The following is a 25459-nucleotide window of genomic DNA, read 5'->3' on the forward strand; positions in this document are numbered from 1 at the left end:
AATAAAATATGAGGGTAAGGTCGTAATATATTATAGGGAGCTAACAGAAAACTGAGGAAAGGGCACCTAAGCCAGATTTGGTGGTCAGACAAGCCTTCCCAGAGGAAGTACCATCAATGCTGGGACCTGAAGAATCTCATTCATTAGGAAGTCATTCACTAGGAATTCATTAAGTGAAGGAACGGAAGGGAAGAGCCTTTCAGGTAGAGGGAACAACATGCTTAAAAGCCAGGTATCAAGAGTACACAACCAGCACAGGCTGGGCTTTGAGCTCCGTTAAGAACTTTGAATTTCATCCTTGGGCACAGTAAGAGCCATTTCTTTTTAGGGAAAAATGAAGAAAGCCTATAGAATTTGAATTTCCCCCAGGCCCTGGCTTACACCTCTTCCTCTTAGAGTTCATATCCTCAGCCCCCGGTCCCACCCGCAAAGAGTGGCATGATGTTATTCTTTTTGTTTGTTTGTTTTCTTCCCAGGCATGAGGTGCTCATCCCACATGCCCTTGATCTCTCTTTTCCTTCTGTCAGCAAAGAAGTTTGTTTTGCATTGTAATCATTCCTAAGCCCGGGCAGAAATTCAGGTCCTGCACAAATAGGTCAGGGAATGCCAAACTCCTTTCTAAGGCCAAAGTCCTTAATGGGGGAATAATGGCTACTCTGAGGGGAAGGTCCTGGGAACCTGTGCCTCTGCATCCTCTGGCCATTTGTGTTTTTTTTGTTTGGTTGTTTTTTTTTTTTTTTTTTTTTTTCGATACGCGGGCCTCTCACTGTTGTGGCCTCTCCTGTTGTGGAGCACAGGCTCCAGACGCACAGGCTCAGCGGCCATGGCTCTCGGGCCTAGCCGCTCCACGGCATGTAGGATCTTCCCGGACCGGGGCACGAACGGCACGAACCCGTGTCCCCTGCATCGGCAGGCGGACTCTCAACCACTGTGCCACCAGGGAAGCCCCTGGCCATTTGTTAAAGAGGTAGCTTCCCAGATCCCATCCCAGGCCTGCTCAGTCCTCACTCAGAGGTGGCCGGCCATGGAATAGGCACCAGTGCCCCAGCTGACCCTGCTACTCACTCAGGTAGGAAGCACAGGTGCTGTGGCCAAGAGCACCAGCTCTGGGGTCAGTTCCCTCCATGGTTCAGTCTCAGCTCTGCCTCGACCTGTAAGTGGCTCATCTGTTTGACCTTAGGCCAATGACTTTATTTCCCTAAGCACTGCTTCCTCTTCTTGAAAAGGAGAATAAAAATCATAAAACCTACCTGATAGGATTATTGAGAGGAGAAGATGAGGTTATGCATGTAATGCACTTGGCACAAAGTCTGGCATACAGGAAGGGCTCAGTAAAGATTAAAGAACAAGGAAGGTCATGTCTTGGACCCCATTTCAGTCATAAGTGGGCACAGGGCTTAAGGCAGCAGGCCTGGATAATCTGAAACTGAAATCTAGGATTAAACATACCCAGAGGAGTAGGCTGGTACTGAGGGGGAAGAGGGGGCCTAGGTGCATCAGACATATTACTCTGAGAGGAGGGTGAGAGCCAGCAGGCTAGACAAGCAGTCTGCCTTAGGGCACCTGGGAAAGGCCTAACACAGGGTCCCAAGTGCACAGCAAATGGAATGGAAATGAAATCTCCATGAAATGTTCAGAGAATCTGATAGGAGTCTTGGTTCTGCCAACTCTGGGCAGCAGTCAGAATTCTTGCCACTACCAACCAGCCTAAGCAAAAAAAAAAGAAAATTTGGGCGGGGCTTTATTTAATTAAAAGAGCCAAAGGTAGCTGAATCCAGTTTAAACAAGGTAATCAACCAGTCTCCAGTTCTCAGCTCTACTTCCTTCTGTCTTAGCTTTGTTGTCAGGCAGGCTTGCTTTTTGTCATGGCGAAAAGTCAACCAGCAGCTCCAAATGTAGCTCTGCATGTAGCAACCCCAGCAGGGAGACAGCCCCTCTTCTGCCATAGCTCCAGCAAAAATCCTGAGGCTGACATTCATTAGCTTGACCTGGGTCATATGCCCATCTCTGAACCAATCACCATGACCAGGGAAATGGAATGTTCTGATTGGCCAGGCATGAATCATACGTTCAATCTGGAATCCAAACTACATGGACTGAGCATAAATAATTCCCTGAATAAAATAGCGGCCTTGATTCTGGCAGATGTCAACCTAAAAAAAACAAAAACAAAACCATGAGAGTCCAGTTCAGAGGCAAGGTGTTTATTTGGGACCAAAGAACTGCAATTTGCGGTACACAGAATTCGGTAGAAAACCAAATAGTGTCCTGATTACAGGAAAGGGTCTCAGGATTTTTATGGGAAAAAAAGAGAGAGATGAAGTAAGCTGTTTTTTTGTTTGTTTGAGGTAAGCTGTTTTTTTAAGAAGAGTTCATTGGTGTAAGACCACGTAATTGATCAGGTGAAGTGTTCATTGATAAAAGATGAGGTAAAGCTAGATTTGTACTTCACTGGTCAGGTGAAGTGGTCACTAGGTAAAAGTTCATTGATAGTCCTTTCAACAGGACATTCTGGTTTCTCTGCTGAGTTGGAATGTTGGTGGTTTTGTCCAGTTCAGAGGTACAGAAAACAGGACTTGCAAGGCAGTTCCTCTGGAATGGCTGCTACGGCTCTATTTCATATGGCTCCACTCATGTCATATTTCATAGAGGAATGAGGACAAGAGGTGACCTCATTTTGTCCATGTGTGAGACACCCCTGAGGCCAGAGGTCCCTGGAGCCAAGTACTCAGTCCTATAGCATCCATCCAGTTCTGCTGCAGCCACCACAGGCTTGGTCCTTGGACAGAGGATTCCAGCAGCACTGGACAGCAGGTGGGAGGAGTCTCTCCCCACAGAGAGCTACGACACTACAGATGGCGCTTGCTGAAAAAGCAGTTCTGGGGAGAATTAGGCACAGCTGGTTTGTACAAGCCCCCAGCCAGATCCCCCTAGTGTCCTTCAAGAGAGTCTGTAAAGGACAAAAAATAGGGGACCTTATTGGGGGAGGGGAGTAGGGAGATGCTAAAATGCCTCTAGCTCTTCAGAAGGCTAGGACTCCTCAGAAACAATACCTGAAGCCCATGGGGGGCTGGCAGCCTTGGGTTGGGAGGGCATTAGGGATGGTGTTCTTGCTCAGACACTCTTGCCTTTCTCCCTCCCCTCTTCCTAGTCCATCCTCCACCCTCACCCCAGCACCCTCTGAACTATGCAGCCCTGTGAATGAACCCCTTCACTCCTGACACAAGTCTCTTGGGCCCTTGTATTCATTCAGTCACTAGATTAGTGCCTGCTGTGGGGCACGTCCTGTGCCAGGAACTGCAGTGGGTCCCTCGGCATAGCCCACAACCTCTCGGAACACACAGCTCTAGAAAGTGTGCATTCTTTACTTTTTTTTTTTTTAACCTCTCTCTGTCATAAATTGTAGCAGGTTATTAGTCCTAACAAACCACCTCTTTTTTTAAAATTAATTAATTAACTTATTTATTTTTGGCTGTGTTGGGTCTTCATTTCTGTGCAAGGGCTTTCTCTAGTTGTGGCAAGAGGGGGCCACTCTTCATCCCGGTGCGTGGGCCTCTCACTATCGCGGCCTCTCTTGTTGCGGAGCACAGGCTCCAGACACACAGGCTCAGTAGTTGTAGCTCACGGGCCCAGTTTTTCTGCGGCATGTGGGATCTTCCCAGACCAGGGCTCTAATCCGTGTCCCCTGCATTGGCAGGCAGATTCTCAACCACTGCGCCAGGCCACTTGACTCCACTCTCCCCAGCCAGTTACTCCCTCCAAGAAACCTCAGTTATACATTTGAGATTTATCTGTTGAAACAATTTTCTACATATGTACATCCTAACATGTTCACTTGCAGAAGCATATAGCTTTTGTTTTGGTGACAGTTAAAAAATAGGTCCAAAAGGGTACACCATGAAAAGTCTCCCTCCAACCCCATCCCCCAGCTGGGGACGTGCAATCCCCTCTCGGAGCAGCAAGTCAGGGTCACCGGTTTCCAGTGCATCTTTCCAGATAAGCTAGGCCAGAAGTCAGCAAACCTTGTCTGGAAAGGGCCAGATGATAAATATTTTAGGCTTTGTGAACTTATTGGTCTCTGTCACAACTACTCAACTCTGCCATTGTATTGAGAAAGCAACCATAGACAATATACTAATTAATGAGCATGGCTCATTAATAAAACTTTGTTTATGGACATGGAAATTTGAATATCATATCATTTTTATATATAATGAGATAATATTCTTCTTTTGATTGTGTTTCAACTACTAAAAAAATCTAAACATCATTCTTAGATAGCTGGCTGTACCAAGGCAGGCAGCAGGCTGGATTTGGCCTGTGGACTGTAGTTTGCTGATCCTGGTCTATGCACGAAAAAGCAAGTACCCGTGAATATTCTTTCCCCTCTTTTTTTACATAAGGGGAGCATGCTATACACATTGTTCTGAACATTGATTTTCTCACTTTGTGATATATCTTAAAGATCGTGCCACATCAGTTCATATAGAACTTCTTCATTTTTGCCATTGGCATACATAGTATTACATTTTATTCCATGATAACACATGTACCATAATTTACCATAATTTCCTTAGTCCACCACTTATTGATGTGTTTTTAGGTTATTTTCTTTTGCTATTATAAACAAAGTTTCACTGAAAAATTGTATTTATTTGTATGTGTGTGCATTTTGAGCTTTATTGAGATATAATCCACATACCTTACAACTCATCCATCTTAAATGTACAATTAATTGGCTTTTAGTATATTTACAGAGCTGTTCACACAGCAATACATTCAAGTTTAGAACATTGCCATTACCCCAAAATAAACCCCTTACTCTTTAGCTGTCATCCCCTCGAAGTCCTAGGCAACCACTTAACTACTTTCTGTCTCTCTGGATTTGCCTATTTTGGATATTTATATGGAAGCATAAAATATTGATCTTTTGAGACTTAGTATAAGGTTTTCAAGGTTAATCCATGCTTTAGCATGTTATTAGTACTTCATACAATATTCTACAATATTCTATTGTATGGCTATACCACATTTTATTTATCTATTCATCAGCTTATGGACATTTCAATTGTTTCCACTTTGGGGCTATTATGAATAATGCTGCTATGAACATTTGTGTATACGTTTTTGTGTGAATATATCTTTCCATTTCTCCTGGTTATATATCTAGGAGTGGAATTGCTGGGTCAGATGGTAACTGTATGTTTAATCATTTGAGGAAACGTCAGAATGTTTTACAAGGTAGCTGCACCATTTTATACCCCCACCAGCAATGTATGAGGACTCCAATTTCTCCACAGCCTTGCCAATCTTTGCCATTATCTGTCTTAACTTATTTCTATATCTTAGGCTTTTTTCATATATCTATCTATATCTATCTATCTATCTATATATATGTAGATCTTCTTTGTGATTGTTAAATGGTAGGTGGTATGCCAGAGCAAAACTGTAGCCCAGTTCAGCCATTCCCTCTTGATGGCTATCTAGACTGATTCCAGCTTTTTATCAGTACAAACAGCACAGCAATGCACATTCTTGTTTTACCTCCTTGTGCATAGAGTAAGCATTTCTTGAGGACAGTCTTTGAAGTAGAATTGCTGGATGAAGGTGTATGCACATTTACATTTTTTGAAATATTACAGACTACCCTCTGGAAAAACTCTACCAATTAACATTCCACCAACAGTGTATGAGTGCTCATTTCACCACATCCATGCCAGCCTTGGATATTACCCCTTTCATTGATGCCAACAAGCATCTTGTTTTCATTTGCATTTCCCTCATCAACGTGAGGTTGAAATCAGAGCCGTATCCCAACTTGGGGCTCTCCTCCTCTTTGGCATCAGGGTGCTGCCCCTTCATCTCTGTGTCTTTCATACTGCCCAGCCCAAAGCTGAGTGCAGCAGCTATGGATAAATGTTGGAGTCAGGCACTGTGATTTTTGCAGTCCTACGTGACAAAGATATGTTCTGAGACCCTACAAAATTCTACAGTGTCTTAGTTCTCCAAGATTTAATTGCAGATGTTAGAGCTCCTATCTGAGCTGTGCTGACTTCTAAGCCTTGGAGAAATCAGAAATCCTTGATTCCTGGTCTAGGGAGCAATTTTTTAGTAAACAGCAAAACAACTTGAATACCTGGTCAGGCTGGAACATGCGAGTCTTTCAACACAGGTCCTAGGATCCTGGGAAGCAGGAAATCTCTTCTGTTGGAAACTTGCTGATACCATCATCCAAACAGAATGGAAAAAAACCTTAGGGGTCATTTAAAGCTATCCTATTGTGCAAATCAGGAGATGGAGGCCCCAGCTAGAGAAGTGACTTGCTCTAGGTCACATAACTAGTCAAGAACAGAGCTGTGAGCACAGTCCAGGTTCTGATTCCAGGTCAGTGCTCTTTCCTCAAAACATGTGGAGTCAGAGAATTCACCTCCAAACTCCTCCCCAAACTCCTCTGCTCCTAACTGGAGAACTTGACCTTTCTCAGAAGCAGCATAGAATGGGGATTAAGGGTCCTGGTTTTTGAACCAGACAGCTCTAAATTCAAAACCCAGTGCAGGGCTTCCCTGGTGGCGCAGTGGTTGAGAATCCGCCTGCCAATGCAGGGGACACGGGTTCGTACCCCGGTCCGGGAAGATCCCACATGCCGCGGAGCAGCTGGGCCTGTGAGCCATGGCCGCTGAGCCTGTGCTCCGCAACAGGAGAGGCCACAACAGTGAGAGGCCCGCGTACCACACACACACACACACACACACACACACACACACACACACACACACACACACACACACACAGAAATTGACTTGAATAAAGGTAATTAAAAACAAACAAACAAACAAAAAACCAGTGCAGCCACCAAGGTCTAGTAACTTTACTCTTTGACTCTTGGTGTCTTCTTCCTTGACGGTTAATATCACATACATCACAAGATTATAACTGTAGTTAGTATTATTTACCTCACAGGATTATGTCAGATTTAAATGAGCAAAATTCAGTAAGCACTCATTAAACTGCCTTTTATTTTTCCCCTCTAATCTCCTCCTCTCTGGAGTGATTTGTCTGTGAGGGTGTAAAGTTTAATTTACCAGAGTGTAGGGAATTCCTGGTTCGGACTGCATGCAGTTGGGAGGATCCTGTTTCTCCCACTTTGTTACTTCACTCAGCTAGGCTTGAGTTGCCACCTCCTAAGTCACTCCTTTATTAAACCACCATTCACAGCAGAGGAACTGTCCGCATCCTCGTTTATTTGCATTGCATAAATTAGAAGGAGCTGAGAACAAGAGTTCCTTTGACCTCAGTCAACCTTGGCTGCCATTAGAATCATTGGAGGAACATTTCAAAAGCACCAAAGACTGCACCCCATCCCTTCCTTTATCCCTTATCCTGATCAGATTGGTTGGGAGTGGGGTCCAGGTGGCTTAAAAGCTCTCCCGGTGATTCTAATTGAAGGCAGGCTGGCGATCCACTGGTCTACGTGAGTAGAGTTTAACATGCATCTGAATCACCTATAGAGCTGGGCCCCTTCCATTCAGTAGGTCTGGAGTGGGGCCTGTGAATTTGTGTTTCTTACAAGTTTCCACGTGACGTGGATGCTGTCGATTTGGGGAACATTCTTTGATAAACGCTGATCTAGATGAACCTGAGAGGACCTTTGGGTTTTTTCCTTGCCAGCATCATTTCCCCCTCCGGTAACATCTCATAACTTGCCTTTAGTGAACTACCCCTCCTCATATCTTAGGCCTCATATCTTAGGTGTAAGCAATACTCACCCTACCTCCCAACGTCAGGAGCAAGAACATGACAAAGTCTGGCCAATCAACAGAATCTACACCCTGGCTCCAGGGGGTGATTGGTTCAGCAACGGGCATGTCACTTAACAGTCCAGTAAGAGTCAGCTCTGGGATGTTTGCTGGAACCCTTGGGAAGAAGTGCTAAGCTGGTAAGTTGTAAACCTGGGGCTGCTAGGGAAGAACCTGCCTGAGGATGAAGCAGCCAAAGGAGAGCAGAAGAAGAGACTGAGAGAAATCAAGTCCCGATGACACCTTCTTATCCCCTGGATCCAGCCAAGCCTGAATTTAGACCTAAATATTTCAGTTATATGAGTCAGTAAATTCCCTTTTGATATATCACAGGGAATATAACCAATATTTTGTAATAACTTTAAATGGAGTATAATATATAAAAATATTGAATCACTATGTTGTACACCTGAAACTATTATAACATTGTAAATCAACTGTATTTCAATAAATAAATAAATTCTCTGTTTTGCGTAAGCCAGTTTGGGGTGGGTTTTATCATGTGCAATTCAAAAAGCGCTGGGAATTCCCTGGCGGTCCAATGATTAAGACTCCGTCCTTTCACTGTCAAGGGCCCAGGTTCGATCCCTGGTTGGGGAACTAAGATCCCACCATAAGCCATGGTACGGCCAAAAAAACAAACCAAAAAAAGTGCTGAGTACATGGGACATCTACAATGCCTTTCCACCCAAAGGGTGGGATTCCAGGTTCTCTCCTGGATGCCACTCCCATCAGGCAATAATCTTCACAAAGGCCCCATAATGGAGCAGAGGAACTCCTAGAGGTCATTTAGTGCCACTCTCCGCCTTGTTTATGTGGGGAGACCGGGGGGGACAAGGAAGGGTGAGGACACATCCTGAGTCATGCATACAACAAAGCCAAAGGATATCAGCCCTTAGCTCTGTCAGTAAATACACCCAAACCAGTGGGTGATAACAGCCAGCAGTGCAGTGCCAAAACACTGACAAGTTTCCTTCTCAAGGACACCCATACAGGAACAGGGGCTCCCTCCTTCAGCATGAAAAAGAGCATTACTGTGTCTTAGTTTCTCTAATTGCAACGGAACAAACACACAGATAAATGCTGTTGTTCTTTTTTGTTGTTGTTGCATGTGTTGGGTCTTCATTGCTGTGCGCGAGTTTTCTCCAGTTGGGGCGAGCAGGGGCTACTCTTCGTTGTGAGGCGCGGGCTTCTCACTGCGGTGGCTTCTGTTGTTGCCGAGCAAGGGCTCTAGGCGCCCAGGCTCAGTAGTTGTGGCTCACGGGCTCTAGAGCGCAGGCTCAGTAGTTGTGGCACATGGGCTTAGTTGCTCCGCGGCATGTGGGATCTTCCCGGACCAGGGCTCGAACCCGTGTCCCCTGCATTGGCAGGCGGATCCTTAACCATTGCACCACCAGGGAAGTCCCAATGCTGTTGTTCTTAATCAACCAAATGGAGTTTATGGAAATGGGAAAAAAGTTTTTTCAGGGGATAAATATGAGCAAAAAGAGGAAAATGAAGCCCCCAGTAATCTCACTACCTGTGCTAACATTGACATTTAGGGAGCATATTCCTTTGTGTTTGTTTGCTTTATCTATGAAGATTTACATCAGGTAAGGTGGAGATTTGCTCTGGGGGACCCAAACTATCCTTCTCAGAAACGAGTTGGGGTGAACCTTGGAAGTGAAAAAGGAAAAGATTTCTTCCATTCTTGGGGGTTGTATCAGACAGGGTTCTTCGTGTGAGCACCAGAAATTAGAGAACAGGGGATTTTTTTGGAAGGCCAACGGAAGCTTACACAATTGATGAAAGGCTAGAAGAGCAGGCTTGGGTCAACAGGACTTAAGGAAACTGAGGGTCAAAAAGCATAAGTAGGAAAATCAGTCATTTCCTTTAATAGGGACATAGGTAAGGATGCTATCAATGACCCACAACTGCTATTGCCACAAAGAGAACGGCCAGAAACCACTTCCTTGTCCTTGCCAGAGGTAAAGTCCTGGGAAAAGAGCATTTTAGCACACATGTTCCCCACTGATTCACCCAGGTGAGTCGAGGAGGGAGCTGACCTCTTTGACTTCAACTGGAGGAGGCCAGCAGGGGAAGGAAGGAGCCAAGAAGTACCCCTTCCCCAAGACAGTCAGAGAGGGGCAATTTCCCTTAATGAAAGTGGGGTGCTTTGGGGAGGGGGATGGGTGGTGTAGAGCCCCAAACTAAGAGCTACCCACTAGTGAGCCTGGAGAGGGCAAGAGCATGGAGGCTGCTGCCTCTAGGGCCAGTTTATCACTGAGCCTGCAAACCAGTCCCAATCTACTACCCTAGCACACTGTTGGTGTACCTCTGAACGAAAGCAACCATGTTTGAGCGTACGTGGAAGTACAGAGCTGTCCCCTTTCCCACATCCCCCTGGGAAGCACCTGCAGGACCAGCCAGATGGAAGTTGCCTTGATCAATGAAGTGGTTTCTTTAGAGGGTAGGGGCTGTACCTGGGGCTGGGTGTTGTCCACCACGTGTCTCCAGGCGGTGGAGGAACACGGCCTTTAGGCAACCAAGTTGCCCCTTTTCAACAGTGCCCTCCTATGGCTGTCTCAGCAACTGCAGGATACCTAGTGGTCAGACTTCTCTGTTCTCCTTCGGGAGATGGCAACTAAACTGCCCCTTAGGACTAAGTATCTGCTCTGAGAGTTATCCTGGAAGAGAGGGCCACAGGTTGGGAGGAGAGTCATTCTCAGAAGAGGTGGGATGGGAACTCAAGTCATTCAATTTTAGTAATAAAAATCATGTGACATGGGGCTTCCCTGGTGGTGCAGTGGTTAAGAATCCGCCTGCCAATGAAAGGGACACGGGTTCAAGCCCTGGTTCGGGAAGATGCCACATGCTGCGGAGCAACTAAGCCTGTGCGCCACAACTACTGAGCCTGTGTGCCACAACTACTGAAGCCTGCTTGCCTAGAGCCCGTGCTCCACAACAAGAGAAGCCCATGCACCTCAACGAAGAGTAGCCCTCACACAACGCAACTAAAGAAAGCCCGCATGCAGCAACAAAGATCTAATGAAGCCAAAAATAAATTTTTTTTAAAAAGTATTTTTAAAAAAATCACATGACATAGCATCCTTCTACGTAAACACTATTCACCAAGATCCTTTGGGTACTGATCTCCTTCTGGCTAAAATCCATCCAGCTGTCCTTGAATCTGTCTCACAGTTTTCCATCATATATAACCATGAGGATAGCATGCCTTTGCTTGTCCACTGCCTTGCTCAAGTTTAGACATACTATGTCTCTATCATTTCCTTGTCAAAGAGGGAATTGAGTGGCTCACTTATTGAAGGGAAGCGAAGGAACTAAATCCCTGACCTTCAGTGTCCCCTTTATTTCTGGGGGTGGTTTGTAAGAAACTCACAGTGCACTGGAAGTTCAGAGTCTTGATCCTTGCTTCCAGCTTGGCCATTAACTTGCTGTGTGATCTTGAGCAAGTTGCTGGAGCTCTCTGAGCCCCACAACCCTCCTCAGGCAAATAACCTCCACAATGCACACCTCAGGGCTGCTCATTGGTTTGAATGAAGTTAATGTTACAGAAACCTAGAAAACACAAAATAAGTAATTATTAACAACAAGTAATGTGGGGAGATTTTCTGCTGCAGTATTGGCTTTTCTGCATCCGCAGAGCTAAGGAACTAGGAAATAGGGTTCTGGTTCCAAAAAACAGCTGTTAAGGGATCTTTCTGTGTATGTGTACTTGTGTCTGAATCTCTCTCTGACTCATGTTTCTCTCTGCGTGTCCCTCTGGGTCTCTATCTCCCCCCTTCCCCCACTCTTCCCTTACCTTTTCCCAGTCTTAGGCCAGGACTGATGTTTCTTCACAAGTGACAGTTCAGGGCCCTTTTAAACCAGGTCTGCCCTCCCCTAATGGTTGTGCTAGGCAAGATGAAGCCAAGTCAAGACAGCTTCTGGGTTTCTCTGGCTCCAGGCTTGAAAGGTAGAGCATTTCAGCTTCTTGCAAGTCCCAGTTAAACAGGACCTTAGTGGCAGATCAGGGCAGAGAAGTCTCAGGCTGCTGTACTAGGCTCCTAGGGAATGGGGTGGAGGGAGAGGAGGGGGAAGGGATTGCCAGCACTTGGTGACTGACGGCTTCAGGCCAAGGTAGCCGGCACTGATGCCACCATCTCAGCCCTGCTTCCTGCCCACCTGCTGGCCTCTGCCAGCTTTCTGCCTCTCTAGAGCCTCTGGGGTCAAGACAAACCTGGGTACAAATCCTGACTCCCCCATCTGATCACTGTGTAACCCTGGGCAAATCATTAACCTCTTCTAACTGGATTTCTTTGTCTGGAAAATGAAGACGATAAGAAGTAAATTGTAAGGATCAGGTTGAATAATAGCATAGCATAGAGTGGGAGCCAGCAAATTATAGGTTGTAGACCAAACCTGGCTCACTCCCTAGTTTTGTATAACCTGCAAGCTAAGAATGGAATATTTCTAAATGGTTGGGGGGGAAAAATCAAAAAAGGGTAATATTTCCTGACATTGACCATGATATGAAATTCAAATTTCAGTGTCTCTAAATAAAGTTTTATTGGCACACAGCCACGCCCATTCATTTATGTATTGTCTAGGGTGACAGAACTGAGTAGTTGGGACAGAGACTGTATGTGGCGCTCAATGCCTAAAATACTTTCTAGCCCTTTACAGAAAAAGTGTGCCTACCCTGGGTTGGGGTTTAAGAGTACAGACTATCTGGGTTCAAATCTCTGTTCTGTCACTTACTAATTTTGTGACACTGGGAAGGCCATTTAATCCATATGTGCCAAAATTTCTTCTTCTGTAAAATGGGAATAACAATTGTGATTAGGTGTTGTTTTAAGGATTAAATGAGTTAATATTTGTAAAGCACCAGGACCAATGTCTACATGCAGTATTATGTAAATAAAGAAGATCATGTATATGAGGAATTAAGCAATGATCCTGTGTTATGGATTTGGTTGGAAGCAAAATCAGAAGGAATGGTGGCTTTATCCCTGATACTGTCCTGGGCAACATTTTTTTGGTCAGACACTTGAATGAAGACATCTGAGGTAAGACAGTGGAAGGCATGAAAGATGTGGATGGGAATGATTGCGAGAGGATGGAATTGGATTCCTAGAGACCTTGTCAGGAACAAATGCCCTGACTATACAGGTGACAATTTGGAGGGCTAAGCCTACATGCAGCCGGTTACTGTACAGAGATATTAATGTGTGTTTTGTCTTTTGGGGGTTTTGGTTTTGGTTTGTTCTGCTGCTATTGAACATTAAAAAGAACGAGAGCTGGTTTATTATCTCCTCCTTGACCACCTCACCTCTCCAAGAGGACAAGATTTTGCATTCATGGAGTCTTGAAAAGAAGTTGAAAGTGGAGGCATTTCTCCCAAGGTGGAAGAGGGTTTGGAAGACTTGAGGTGAGCGAGGAGACATGACATAGTAGCAGCATGTATGACATCCATTTTAATACAAAGCATAACGTGCTAAACCAAAGTGAGTACAATCTCAGGCCACATTAATATCAATAGAAGTATGTCTTGTAGAAAGAGGGAGGTGATGTCCTTCCATCTACTCTGGCCAGAGCATGTCCTATCCTGGGCAATTTAAGAGGGATATGGACACATTTGGTGGTATCCCCATACCTTCTCATCAGTTGCACTGGGTTCTGCCCCACCCTCATCATCCCTGGCCCATAGGAACAGTTGATAAATGCCAGTAGCTCCTGTCTTCCAATCATTCTCAATTACGCAGAACTCACTCACTCTTCCCTGGTGAAACAGGCCTGGAGGATGAGTCCTGCTTCAGATCAAAATTTCTACTTTATCAGCAGCTACAAAGACATTAACCTGATCCCTGGGTGCAAAGTTTAGCTTGATCGGCAACTCCTAGAATCTCCTGGCCTTAGGAGAGCCTGCTTAGGCCCCAGTGGTCTCAGAGACTGGGTGGCCCATCTCAGTCTTCAAGGACCCCTGCCATGTGCCTACAGCCTGATTTCCCAACCTTATCTTCCACTACTCCCCTTTACACTTGTATGACTCAGCCAAAGGAGAGCACAGTTCGGCTTTCTCAAAAGCACGTGCTATCTTAGTCGTTGTTTGGTTGCAAGGGGCAGAATGCCAACTCAGATGGGGTTCACCAAGAAAGGAAAGTTTATTGGCTCATGTGACTGAGATGTACAGTGCTGTCTGGCATCAGGCCCAGTTGTATCCAGCACCTTAGAATCTCTCTATCTCAGTCACTAGGCTCAGTGTTAGCTTCATTCACAGACCAACTTTCCCCTAGAAAGTTGTAAAATGGTTGCTGAAAGCTCCAGACTCAAATCTGGAGCTCAATAACCCTAGTAGAAATAGAATTTCACTCCCCTAAGAGTTTGAACCCAAGGCTCAGGAGATGACTCTCAGGGAACAGACTGGGGTTATCCCAAATCAAGTCCTGTGGCAAGAGGGATTGAACACAACAATTGAATAGGCCCAAGTCACATGCCCCAGGATGCAGGGGAAGAGACCCCATTAAGAGTTGGGGGTACAATTAGGGTCTGTGTTTCTTATACCCATGACTTGAGAGTGGGAAAGAGTGGTTCTTAAAGGACACTGCATTCTGTGATTAGAAGCAGTGGAAACAGGTGATGGGCAGGCAATAGCACATGCGCATCATCACACATGCCGTACCATTCCTCCTGGCAACCTAGTGATCTGGTATCAGTCTGACAGAGAGCGAGGGAAGTAAAGCCAGGAAGAGCACCTCTGGATGTTGGAGGGAAAGTCCTGCATTTTTTTTAGGGCAACTTGCTGGCTCTGGGAGGGGACTGGAAGAGAGGATGAAGGAGCCATGGGGAAGATTTTGAAATTTGAAAGTTGATCTTCCTGCAAAGATCATGACTAATGAAAAGAGAGATGCCTCTGGAGCCTGGGCCCAGAATCAGGGAGGGAAACCCAGGAAGCTGGGGAGGAATTGTGCAGCATACACTATCCAACGTCCTTCTTTCCCCTCCATCCTTCTCTGAAGAGACCTATACTGTTCAGGTGTCCACTCAGCCCAGCCTCAGGGTGAATCATGATTGCTCCAAGCCTATCATGATGCCCCACCCTTCTTCTTCTAGGTATGAATGTGTGATGTAATTCTGACCAATGATATGCTGGGTTCTTTTCAGAACCATTTTCTATACTGACAAAAAGAAACACATAGGAAGACACAGACCATCCCCCTATGCTGGACACTGTCATATCTGGAAGTGCAGCAGCTATCTTGTAGCCAAGAAGAGAGCCAGCCTGAAGGCCATGTGATGCCTGAAGAGGACAGAGAAGAAAAATGGGAAGAACCTGAGCCTTTGCTTATGACACTGAGCCACTGAATTAACCAATCCTGGAACCATCCTACTTTGGACTTCTTAGAGTGCCGTGTAATAAGTTATCCTTATTGCTTAGGCCAATCACATTGGAGTCCTCTCTTACTGTAGCCACAGCACACTAAGTGACTCACATAGGCTTTTCTTCATTGAAAGAGTACCTGAAGAGAGAGGACATTTCCAACACTGGGTGTTAAGGCTCTAGGCAAGCCGCACAGCTACTCTAGGAAATGCAGGGTGGTGGAAAGAGGATGTGCTTTAGAGATTCATATGCCTAGATCCGTCACTTATTAGCTGTGTGCCCTTGAACACATTCATTCACCTCTCTAGGCCTCAGTGTTTTCATCTGTAAAATGGGAAGAATAACCTGTACTTCATCGAGTTGTTGTAAGGATCGAAAATGTGTACAGAATTCTGACATACAATTATAGTGGTCAAATATGGAAGGATCGCTTTTGTCTGTACATCACAGGACCAGGATCTCAATGATGTCCAAACAAACAATAACTGATAAAGTGATGATACTTTATCAGAACCTCCTCAGCAGCTTCTTAAAAAATCCGGATTCCTGTACTCCATCCATGGGGATCATGATTCAGTAGATCTGAGGTGGGATCTGTGTATTAGTCTGGACCCTTTCTTCCTTTCTTTTTTAAAAAACATTCCAACCCCTTTATTTTTAGAGTATCAGCACCACTCCCAGAAAATTAAATTCACAGCAGTTTCGGGATACCATGATTTTTGGGGGAGAAAAACAAAGCTCCCAGTGTGATATCTATTATCCCTGTATTCAACTTCCCCCTTCTCCTTCTCTTCTTCCTCCTCCTCCTTCTTCTTCTTTGCTCTATCCTCTTGGATAGATGGGTTGAAGAATTATGTACCTTTAAAGATGTTGCATGCTAAACCTCAGTACTTGTGAGTGTGATCTTATTTGGAAATAGGGTTTTTGCAGATGATGAAGTTAAGATGAGGTCCTTAGGGTATACCCTAATCTAATATGATAGAGTCCTTATAAAAAGGGGAAATTTACACACAGAGACAGATGCCTAGAGAGGGACGACCATGTGAAGACACAAGGAGAATAGCATCTACCAACCAAGGAACATCTGAGGATACCAGAAACTAGGAACACTTTGAAACCATCAAGATGCCAGTTTTCTCATATGGACACCAAGCGGGGAAAGTGGCAGGGTGACGGTGGGGGTGATAGTCTGGACTCTTTCAGTTGCAAGTTGCAAAAACCCAACTCAAACTGGCTGAAGCAAAAGAAAAAAAAGAAAGCAAGAAAGAAAGAAAGAAAAAGAAAAGAAAATAGTAATTTATTGGCTCATACATTTGAATAGCCCTGAGGAATAAACTTCAGACATTGCTGGATCTAGGTGCTTATAACATGTCATGAGCTTGCTCTCTCTTTCTCTCCCTCTTCTCTCATCCCTTGTCATGATTTGCCTCTGTATTGGTTTCATTCTTAGCCAGCAGTCCCAGGCTGATGGCTACCAGCCTAGAGCCTTCGAAAAAAGAAAGCATCTCTTCCCCTACAGCTCTGCCAAAATCCTGGGGCTGCCTGCTCCAGGCTAGCTTTGACCCCTGGGCTGATCCGTCTGTGATTGGCCCGGCCTGGGGAACAGGCTTGCCCCTGGAGACCACCCAAACTACATGGGCCATGTGAGGCAGTGACAGCTCTCTAAGGTAACCTAGGGGCTCTTCTCAGAGGAAGAGGAAATGAGTGCTGAGCAGACGAACACGCTACAGGTCTCAGAATCTATTTTTTACCCAGTCACCTGGTTGATTCTGATGCACAGGCAAGTTTGGGAATGACTGCTGGACAGATCACTGGTTTTAGGACTCACTAGACCCATGAAATCCCTCTCCTCCTAGAAAATCTTAAACAGGAGAAAATAAACAAAATAGATATCCCAAAATGGCCCTGTCCTAGTGGAAGGAGGGGTTTGGGGGCCTTCTATCATCCCCCAAGCAGCCCCTAAAGCCCCCCCCGCCAAGAGCCCCCTTGAGCTCCCTGATTTTGCTGTTCTTTTTTGCTCTGATTCTTCAACCCTGTATTTGGTGCAGTGGACTGGGTGGGGTGGGAGGGGAGTCTCAAAGAGCTCACCTAATGCTGTCCCCGCTTCCAGCCCTCGCCCACGCCTCAGCAGCCAGTGCCAGAGGAGTAAATAGGGACAGGAAGGGCCAGTGGCTGACTTAGAAGGTGCGTCAGACATGCCACATCGGATGCTTCCAGCTTTGAAAGCCCATCCTGGCCCGAGGCCAAATGGCTGCATGGGCTCTGCAGAGCACTGGGCCCTGGGGCTGCGTGGGCATTGATGACCCGCCTGTCTGCCAGTGACAGAGGGGATGGCGGAAGGACTGCATTAGTGGTAGCAGAGGGAGATGCTACAGGGACACACTGGCTGGGGAGACGTGGCGGAGGATGAAGTCAATTTCACACTTTATTAGTCAGTCTGGGGCCAGTTGAGGCCATCCTAAAACTGGGCTGAAGCCCCGACTCTGCCTCCTCCCTTCACCAGCAAGAAAGGCCTTTATCACCTGAAACTCTTCTTGTTGAAGAAGCAGTATTTTTTTCTACTCAAAACCCCATAGCATTCAAACAAGGAGTTGGGATCCCTTTTATTCTGCAGGAGACCAAAGCTGAGGGTTGAACATATCTGACGTGTGTGTGTGTGTGTGTGTGTGTGTGTGTGTGTGTGTGTGTGTGTGGCGAGGAGGGGGAAGTGGTGTTGAACCATGCTGTTTATTTATTCATACATTCATCCCTTACCGATTCAACAGACATATATTGAGAGCTTACCATGTGCCCGGTGCTCAGTGTAATAAAGCATAATGTCCTCAGGGAACCCTCATTCATCCCCCAGCTTTTCACTGAGCACCTACCAGGTACCTGACACCATGCCAAGCTCTGGGGATGCTGTGTGAATAGGTAGACACAGCCATTGCCCTCTTGGAGTAAGGGAGAGACCCTCAAGTAAGAAGGCAATTTCAATAGAGAGGGATAAGGACCTGAGTAGAGGCACACACAGGAAGAGCACCAGAACCAAGAAAGGAACGCTTCCTGGAAGAAGTGATATGCCACTGAGACTTGAAGGATGACTTGGACAGGGGACGGGGGGGTGGGAAAGGGTGTACCACCCAGGTGAAGGAGTGAGTGTGAAGGGGGCCAGAGAGAGCCGTGCAGATTCAGCTCAGCCAGAGCACAGAGTTCAAGGACAGGAAGGGATAAACAGGAGCCAGACCATGAAGCCGTGGTCAAGAACCCTGGAAGGACCTCCAAGAGCCCTGGATTCAGATCTTTGTTTCTGAAAGCTGACCTTGGTGGTGGCCCTGTGAAGGATGGAAGCCTGGGGGTTCGCTGGCAGTGGGGATGGTGAAAAGTAGGTGTCTTTGTGAGATCTGAGTGATGGCATGCTCTTGTGGGGGTTGTTCTCTGTAGGTCAGAGGTTGAGTACTGGAGACAAAGACTGTACTGGGAGTCAGATGAAGCTGGGTTCAGAACCTGCTCTGTTCTTAATACCTATGTGACCTTCAGCAAGTATCAATACCTGTACCTCTCTGTGCCTCCTTCATAAAATGGGACTCTATGCTCATCTATTGAGATAATAGTGCATGGAAAGTCATGCATGCAGGGTTTCTATAAGGGACATGAAAGAGCTTGCGAAGACAATGGGAAGAACTCAAAACTCAGTCCATAGGAAAACATCTCAATGCAATTTCGTCTGCTTCCTGCCTTCTTTAAAGCAATCATAGATCCAATGTTTTTTCCATATAACCAGGGTTGAGATCCTAGCTCTGGACCTCTGTCTGTGGCTTTTCTGGTCACTTGACTTCTTGAAGCCTCAGTTTCCTCATCTGTAAAATGGGGATGACAATACCAACTTGGTAGGGCTGTTGTGGGGATGGACTGAGAAGATGTGTGTAAGGTGCTTAGCACAATGCTTGGTACATAGTAGGTGCTGAATAAACAGTCAGGATTCTCATTAATATTCTCCATTCTTATCATCACTCACACAGGAAACATGAGCACTTCCTTTGTGCCAGATCCTGTGCTGGGTATCAGAGATGAACTGAAAATAATAAAAATGTCTGTAAATGTTTATTAAATGCTTACCTGATCTAATGGCTTTTTATGCCTGTGTACATAGATGTTAATTAATTAAATCCTCATATCAATCCTATGCTGTACCTACTATTGTTGTCGACTCCATTTTACAGAAGAGGAAGCTGACGCTCAAAGTAAGTGGACAACTTTCCCAAAGTCACACCATGGGTGAGGGAAGTTGGATTTGATCCTGCTTAATCCGGTTCCTGAGTCCACACATGATGCCACCCAGCCTCTCAAGGGTCAGCAGTCCAGTGAGCCGCTCGGGACCTCCTTGATTATGAGTGACAGCTACTCCACATAGTGGTCAAGCACTCTGGCATCTGACTGCCTGGGTTTGAAGCCCAGCTCTGCTGCTTAGAGTCTGTGTGAACAAGAGCACGTTATTTAACTTCTCTGTTCCTCTGTAGACCGAGTGACAGTAATACCCTCATAGAATGTATGAGGTGACAGCCTAAATGAGATAGTGCATCCAAGGGCTTGGCCCAGTGCCTGGCACACACAAGTGCTCAAGAATGTTGGCTATTATTTTGAAGCAAAAGGGGAATTTACTGGTGCTCATAAACAAACTACAGAAAGGATGGGGTGGCACTGACTTTGGGTCACTGAACTGTGGGACTTGAACACTATCAGAGGGTGTCTATTGGTCTACCCGTGACTCTGTCTGTCTGTCTCTCTCTTCACTCATCCTCTGTTGTTGTCCTGTTCTCTCTCCCACCCACCTGTCCTCCCTCCCTCATTTTCTCTCTTCTCTTCCCATACCGGCTTCATTCTCTTAGGATCATGTTCCCATGATGTGGGACCATGGGCCTCAAGTATGATTGCCAGTTAAAATACAGGGCACCTAGTTAAATGTGAATTTCAGATAAACTAGGAATCATTTTTTAGTACAAGCAAGTTCCATTTGGGACATACTAAAGGTTATTTGGATTGAGGATTGAATAAGATGGATAAAATCCTTATCCATCTTACTTTCTAATGAGGGAACAACAAACAGATAAACTAGAAAATAGGAGGGAGTGGTACAGTCTCTAATGGCAGTAAGACAGGGTGATAAATAGTGAGTGCTGGGGTCAGGGTGAGAAGAGTTGGACACTGCCCAGATGGAGTGGTCAGCGAAGGCATCGCTGAGGAGCTGACCTGTGTGGCAAGAAGCCAGCCAAGGGCAGATCTGGGGGAAGAGTATCCCAGGGAAGGGAAGGGCCAGTGCAGAGTCCCTGAGTCAGGAAGGAGCTTAGGGTAATTGGGGAACAGAAAGAGAAAAGCAAGTGTTGGTCGTATCACAGTGATCAAGGTGGAAGGTGGTACATGATTCGGTGGGAGGGAAGCAGGGCCCATCACACAGGCCCGGTTAGGTCTGAGTAAGGAATTTGGGTTTTGTTCAGTTTTAAGAGGCATGACATTCTCTAATTTACCTTTTTCGAAGGATCACTTTGACTGTTCTATGGAGCGTGGGTGAGGGGGAAGCACAGGGTTGGGAACTGAGAGACCATCCAGAGGCTCCTGCAGAAGCACAGGGGTGAGAAGAGGAGTGGAGGTGCTGGAGAGGGGGAAAGTGGACAACTTTCAGGAAGGTTTTGGAGGTAAAGTTGACAGCCCTTGCTGAAGGACTGAACATGGAGGGCTGCAAGGAAGAGAGGAAGCGGAGTGAATCCCAGCTTTGCTGGCATTACCCTTACAGGAGCCTAAGGAAGCATGACAGGCAGTGATACAATTCAAATTCCATATTTAGTTTTATTAAAAATAACGTAGGGACTTCCCTGGTGGCGCAGTGGTTAAGAATCCGCCTGCCAATTCAGGGGACACGGGTTTGAGCCCTGGTCTGGGAAGATCCCACATGTCACGGAGCAACTAAGCCCGTGTGCCACAACTACTGAGCCTGCGCTCTAGAGCCCACGAGGCACAACTACTGAGCCCGTGCGCCACAACTACTGAAGCCCACGCTCCTAGAGCCCGTGCTCTGCAACAAGAGAAGCCACCGCAATGAGAAGCCTGCGCACCGCAACGAAGAGTAGCCCCCGTTCGCCGCAACTAGAGAAAAGCCCATGCACAGCAACAAAGACCCAATGCAGACAAAAATAAGTAAATAAATAAATAGGTAAATAAAATAACATTTAAAAAATGTATTACGTGCATATTGTAATACATTAAGGAAAACAAAAACTACGTTATAGTCACAATACAAACTGCAAAAAGTAAATCTGGACCAGGTGCTTTTGGCTGGTATCTGTCCCCTCCAGGTGGGGATGGGGACACCTGACTCCTAAGGGGAGTGCCATGCCTTGGAATCTCTGGCCTGGGATGTGGCCAGTGGGGTGGTGTGAAGGGGAAGAAGATAGATGTTGAGATTTTTCCAATTGTGTGCGTGTCACTGTATTTTTCTTTTTTATGTTCTGCCTCAGCTTTTGGTGAGGAGTGGGGGAAGGGTGAGAAAGAATTTGAGAAAAAAGGTTTAGAAATGTGGGGGGAAAGCAAGTAGTGGGGAGGTATACTCACAATGGCATGTCAGCAAGGCTGTCTCCCACTGCTTGGCCTGGGGCTGTGAGGAAGCTTCCTGGGAGGATGAAGATGAAGTAATTCAAGATGGCGAGCTCTAATCACCAGGGAGTATCGGAGGACGTGGTCACATTACATTCCCAGGGGAACAACCTTTGGCCTCTTAAGACATCCACTTGCTTTCAGTTTGGAAAGAGCTCAGGCAGTGAGGAGGTATTTTTTCAGAGCCTGAGGTGGTGAAGGGTCAGGAACACAGACGTTAGAGCAAAGGTTGAAAGTACAAGGAGTGTTGGCCCAGAGAAGACTCGGGCTGGGGTCACTGCTGGCAAAGCTTAGGAGGAATACTTTGGAGGAGGTGGGAGCCAGCAAAAATGGCTGTGTCTTTGAGAATCAATCATTTAAGCAGCACTCATATGTCCTAGACTGCCAAAACCTCCATGTGTGATCCCATTTCGACATTCCAACAGCCCTCTGAGCTATGACTATTTCCTGGTTTACCCACAAAGAGGAAAGTGAGGTTTTAGAGAGATTAAGTAACTTGTTCAACGAGGTCACACAGCTGGTGAGTGTGGAGTCAGGATTTGAATTTGGACGTTTTGCAATGTGAAGTCTGGGCTCCTGACTACCACAGCCTCTTCATCCCAGACCCTCTCCCACGTCCAACCCATCTTGCTCCCTGGGTTCAATCCTGTCATCAGATGGGAGGGTTTCCAGCAGCTCTGGCCCCCAGGGCTCAAAATGAAGTCCCTTGTGTCCAGCTCTCAATCCTGTCTCCTGCCAGGATCTTTGTATTTTTAGTGGACCTGATCCTTAAGTCCCCAGGGCCTAGTACTTGAACCTCAACCCAAAGACTGGGATCCTACTGCCTGCTTTCTGACCTAGCCTTGATCTCTGTCCTGCCTGGACACAAGGTGACAGCTGTCCTCAAGTGCCCCATTATGGTTCTGGACACCGACTGCTCATCCCGTCTCTGGGGAGTGTGCCCTGAGATCACTGTGACCTCCCAACCTCACAACTCCTTCACCTGACGCGACCTTCTTCCTAGCCCTGGCAGCTGGAACTGTGTTGCCAGCTCCAGCTCTGCTCCAGGGGAGAGGCCTGGGGCTCAGTACCAACTAGACACCAGCTTATCCTACAGAATAAGGTCCACAGTGCCTGGTTGCTGTTGCGATTTCTGTTTTCTTGTTTGTTTTTGTGTTTCTTTAGTTCTCAGGTCTTGAGAGCTTCCTATGTGCCAGCACTGGATTCATCACGTAAAGTGGATTCCCTCACGGAAGCCTCAAAAAGCCCTGTGAGAAGTGAACAGAAGCTGTGGTGATTGCTAGTAGTGCACTAGCCCTTCCCCAGACCAAAGGCTCTGATGATGTGCCTGGAATCACTGAGACCCCAGAATCAAGACAAGCAGGCTTTTTCCTGGCCAGAAGCCTCATCTCGCACTTCCTGTCTCACTGACTGGGGGCTCACTGTCCTGCCTGAGCCAGGGCCAGACTCGAGGCACTGCCCACAGCCTGTCTCTGCTCTCACACAATGGCCCTTGGGTCTCCTCTGTGTCTTTCTTCTCTGGGCCATGCAGAACAGCTTCAGTTGGCCCAAACAAGGGCTGCTCGGCAGATTCTCACAGCCACTGACGCTGGAGCATGACACACTCAGCTGCTGTCTATAGCTGAAGACACTTCCAAGAGATCTGGGTGGGGAGGGCCGGACTGTTCCCTGACCCAGGGAAGGTACAGCAGACCTGGTGATGGTCCCAATCTTCTCTGAGAGCTCGGCAGCCTGAGGGGCAGAGGTACCTAGGAGCCCCCCAGCTCTACTACCCACTCCCTCTCTGTATCCCTAGCTGCTGAGCTGCACAAGAGTCACTGTCCAGTCAGAGAGAGGACCACTCCATGCCTTGTGAACAGAGGGACTTGGGGAGGAAGTTACACAGGTGAAAGAAGATCCTAGAAGCACCACAGGGATTAACAACAGCAAAAGGACACTCTAGTCTTTAGGTTGGAGGAACACAGGGAAGAGGCAGTGTTATTAGTGCCCAGTATCTGAAGCTATCTGACAGAAACTGGAAGTATAGCCAGGCCTGTCCAATGGAAGCTAGACCAAGAGGGAAGGACCATCCAGTGGAAGCGGGAACCACAGAGAAGACCAGCCAAGGCAGAGATGCTGCCTGAAGCAGACAGAGGGAGAAATACCTTGGGTTCTCCCCTCCTTCCCCCTGCCAGTGTCTCCCATTGGACAAACCCACCAGAAAACCAGAGAACAAAGGAGCCTGGACAGTGTAGTTCCCTGAAGTACAGAGTTGAGCTGGGCAGGGAATAAATATGAGAGAAAGCAAATAACCAACCTCTAAGATGTGAGCTGCTCAGAAGGGGTGGATGCAAGTCCTATGCCCACTCTGGCCCAATCCTCCTAAGGCTCAGGGCTGTCCCAAACCTGCAGCCACTGAGCTCTCTTTCTACTCACAGGCCTCAAGGATGCCCAGACCCCTGATGACAGGTAAAGGTAAATGGGTCCCAAACAGGGAACCCAGAACCACCCTGAGGTATCCTGGAAGCATGGTGGTGGCCTGAGACCTAACTGAACAGCATTAGCTGGTGCTCCTGAGCCCAGCATAAGTCAGAGCCCTCAAGGACAAATCTGATCTCACCCTCTCTTTGTTCCTGAATCTGCCAGTGGACCCTCCAGCAAGAAGCCTTTGTCCCCAAAGCTGCTGGGTCCCCTTGGAACACCCTGAGAAGATGCTCCAGGATGCAAGGGGCCCCGAGCTTCTGACCAGAGTTGCTGCTCCAGCACATCTGCATGCCTGATTATTGCCTGAGTACCTGCCTGACTTGTCCGGGTGCAATGGACTGCAGAAAGCCCTCTTGCTGGGGAGAGGCAGGAGAATCTGGGCCACTCCTGCCCAAGATTGGGATTGCCCTGGATGGGGAAGTCTGCCCACCCTGACCCAGATGCAGCACCAGGGAACCCGACAAGGGAAAGTCCCAGGAATGCTTTTGGGGTGTGACAGCAGCCTCTGAGGGAAGGGCTGTATCCAACCTCTACCAGGCCCTCAGGAGCCGGAACCAGGGGGCTTCATCTACATAAGGGAGTAGCCAGGCCTTGTCCATCCCATGTATAGAGAGAAAGACAGGCCCTGCAAACCTTCCTCCAAATGTCATGCCACCTTTTCTAAAGTCCCCATAATAAGATTTATTGAGTGCTAATGAGCCAGGTGCTGGGCTAAGCAATATTATATCAGTACCTCATTTATTCCTCATAAGAACCTTGTGAAATAGGTACTATGGAGATCCTCATGGGTGGTCAGAAAATATGGCCCACAATCGAATAAATGTTCGATGACAACAATAGTATCAATAGCAAAAAATGAAACGGTGCTCCCCAGAGATCCAAGGAAGGAAAATTAACGTCTAATGAAGTAGTGAGTGAAGTGGAGACACATGACGGCATTTCACAGAAAACAGATATGAAGCTAATTCTTTAGAGGAGATTCTCTACCAGGGCAGCCAACCCACACTCTGTGGCAGAAGATGCAAAAAGGGGGACCTGTTGTGACCCATACAATCTCCATACAGACTTCACATCAAAAATCAAAACAAAACCCTGGTTTCTGGCTTCTCTTGAAAAATCAGAATCTCTGGCACCACTGGGCCCTCATTCTGATGTGGCAACGCTGGTTGAAGCCAAGAAGCTGCAAGCCCCTTAGATGGAATATGTACACTCT

At 46.8% G+C, this 25459-nt stretch overlaps 1 long non-coding RNA gene across 1 annotated transcript; it reads right to left on the reverse strand.

Moving 5' to 3' along the window:
* Positions 1-1737: 1737 nt before the first annotated feature.
* LOC136794179 (uncharacterized) lies at positions 1738-24180 on the reverse strand. The gene is made up of 3 exons (XR_010840562.1): positions 21742-24180; positions 11176-11354; positions 1738-2153 (listed from the first exon to the last, which is right to left on the reverse strand). It is a non-coding gene; the product is annotated as an uncharacterized lncRNA (long non-coding RNA).
* Between the last annotated feature and the right edge of the window lie 1279 nt (positions 24181-25459).

This window comes from Kogia breviceps, chromosome 4, assembly GCF_026419965.1.
Source record: "Kogia breviceps isolate mKogBre1 chromosome 4, mKogBre1 haplotype 1, whole genome shotgun sequence".
In the NCBI taxonomy this organism is placed as follows: domain Eukaryota; kingdom Metazoa; phylum Chordata; class Mammalia; order Artiodactyla; family Physeteridae; genus Kogia; species Kogia breviceps.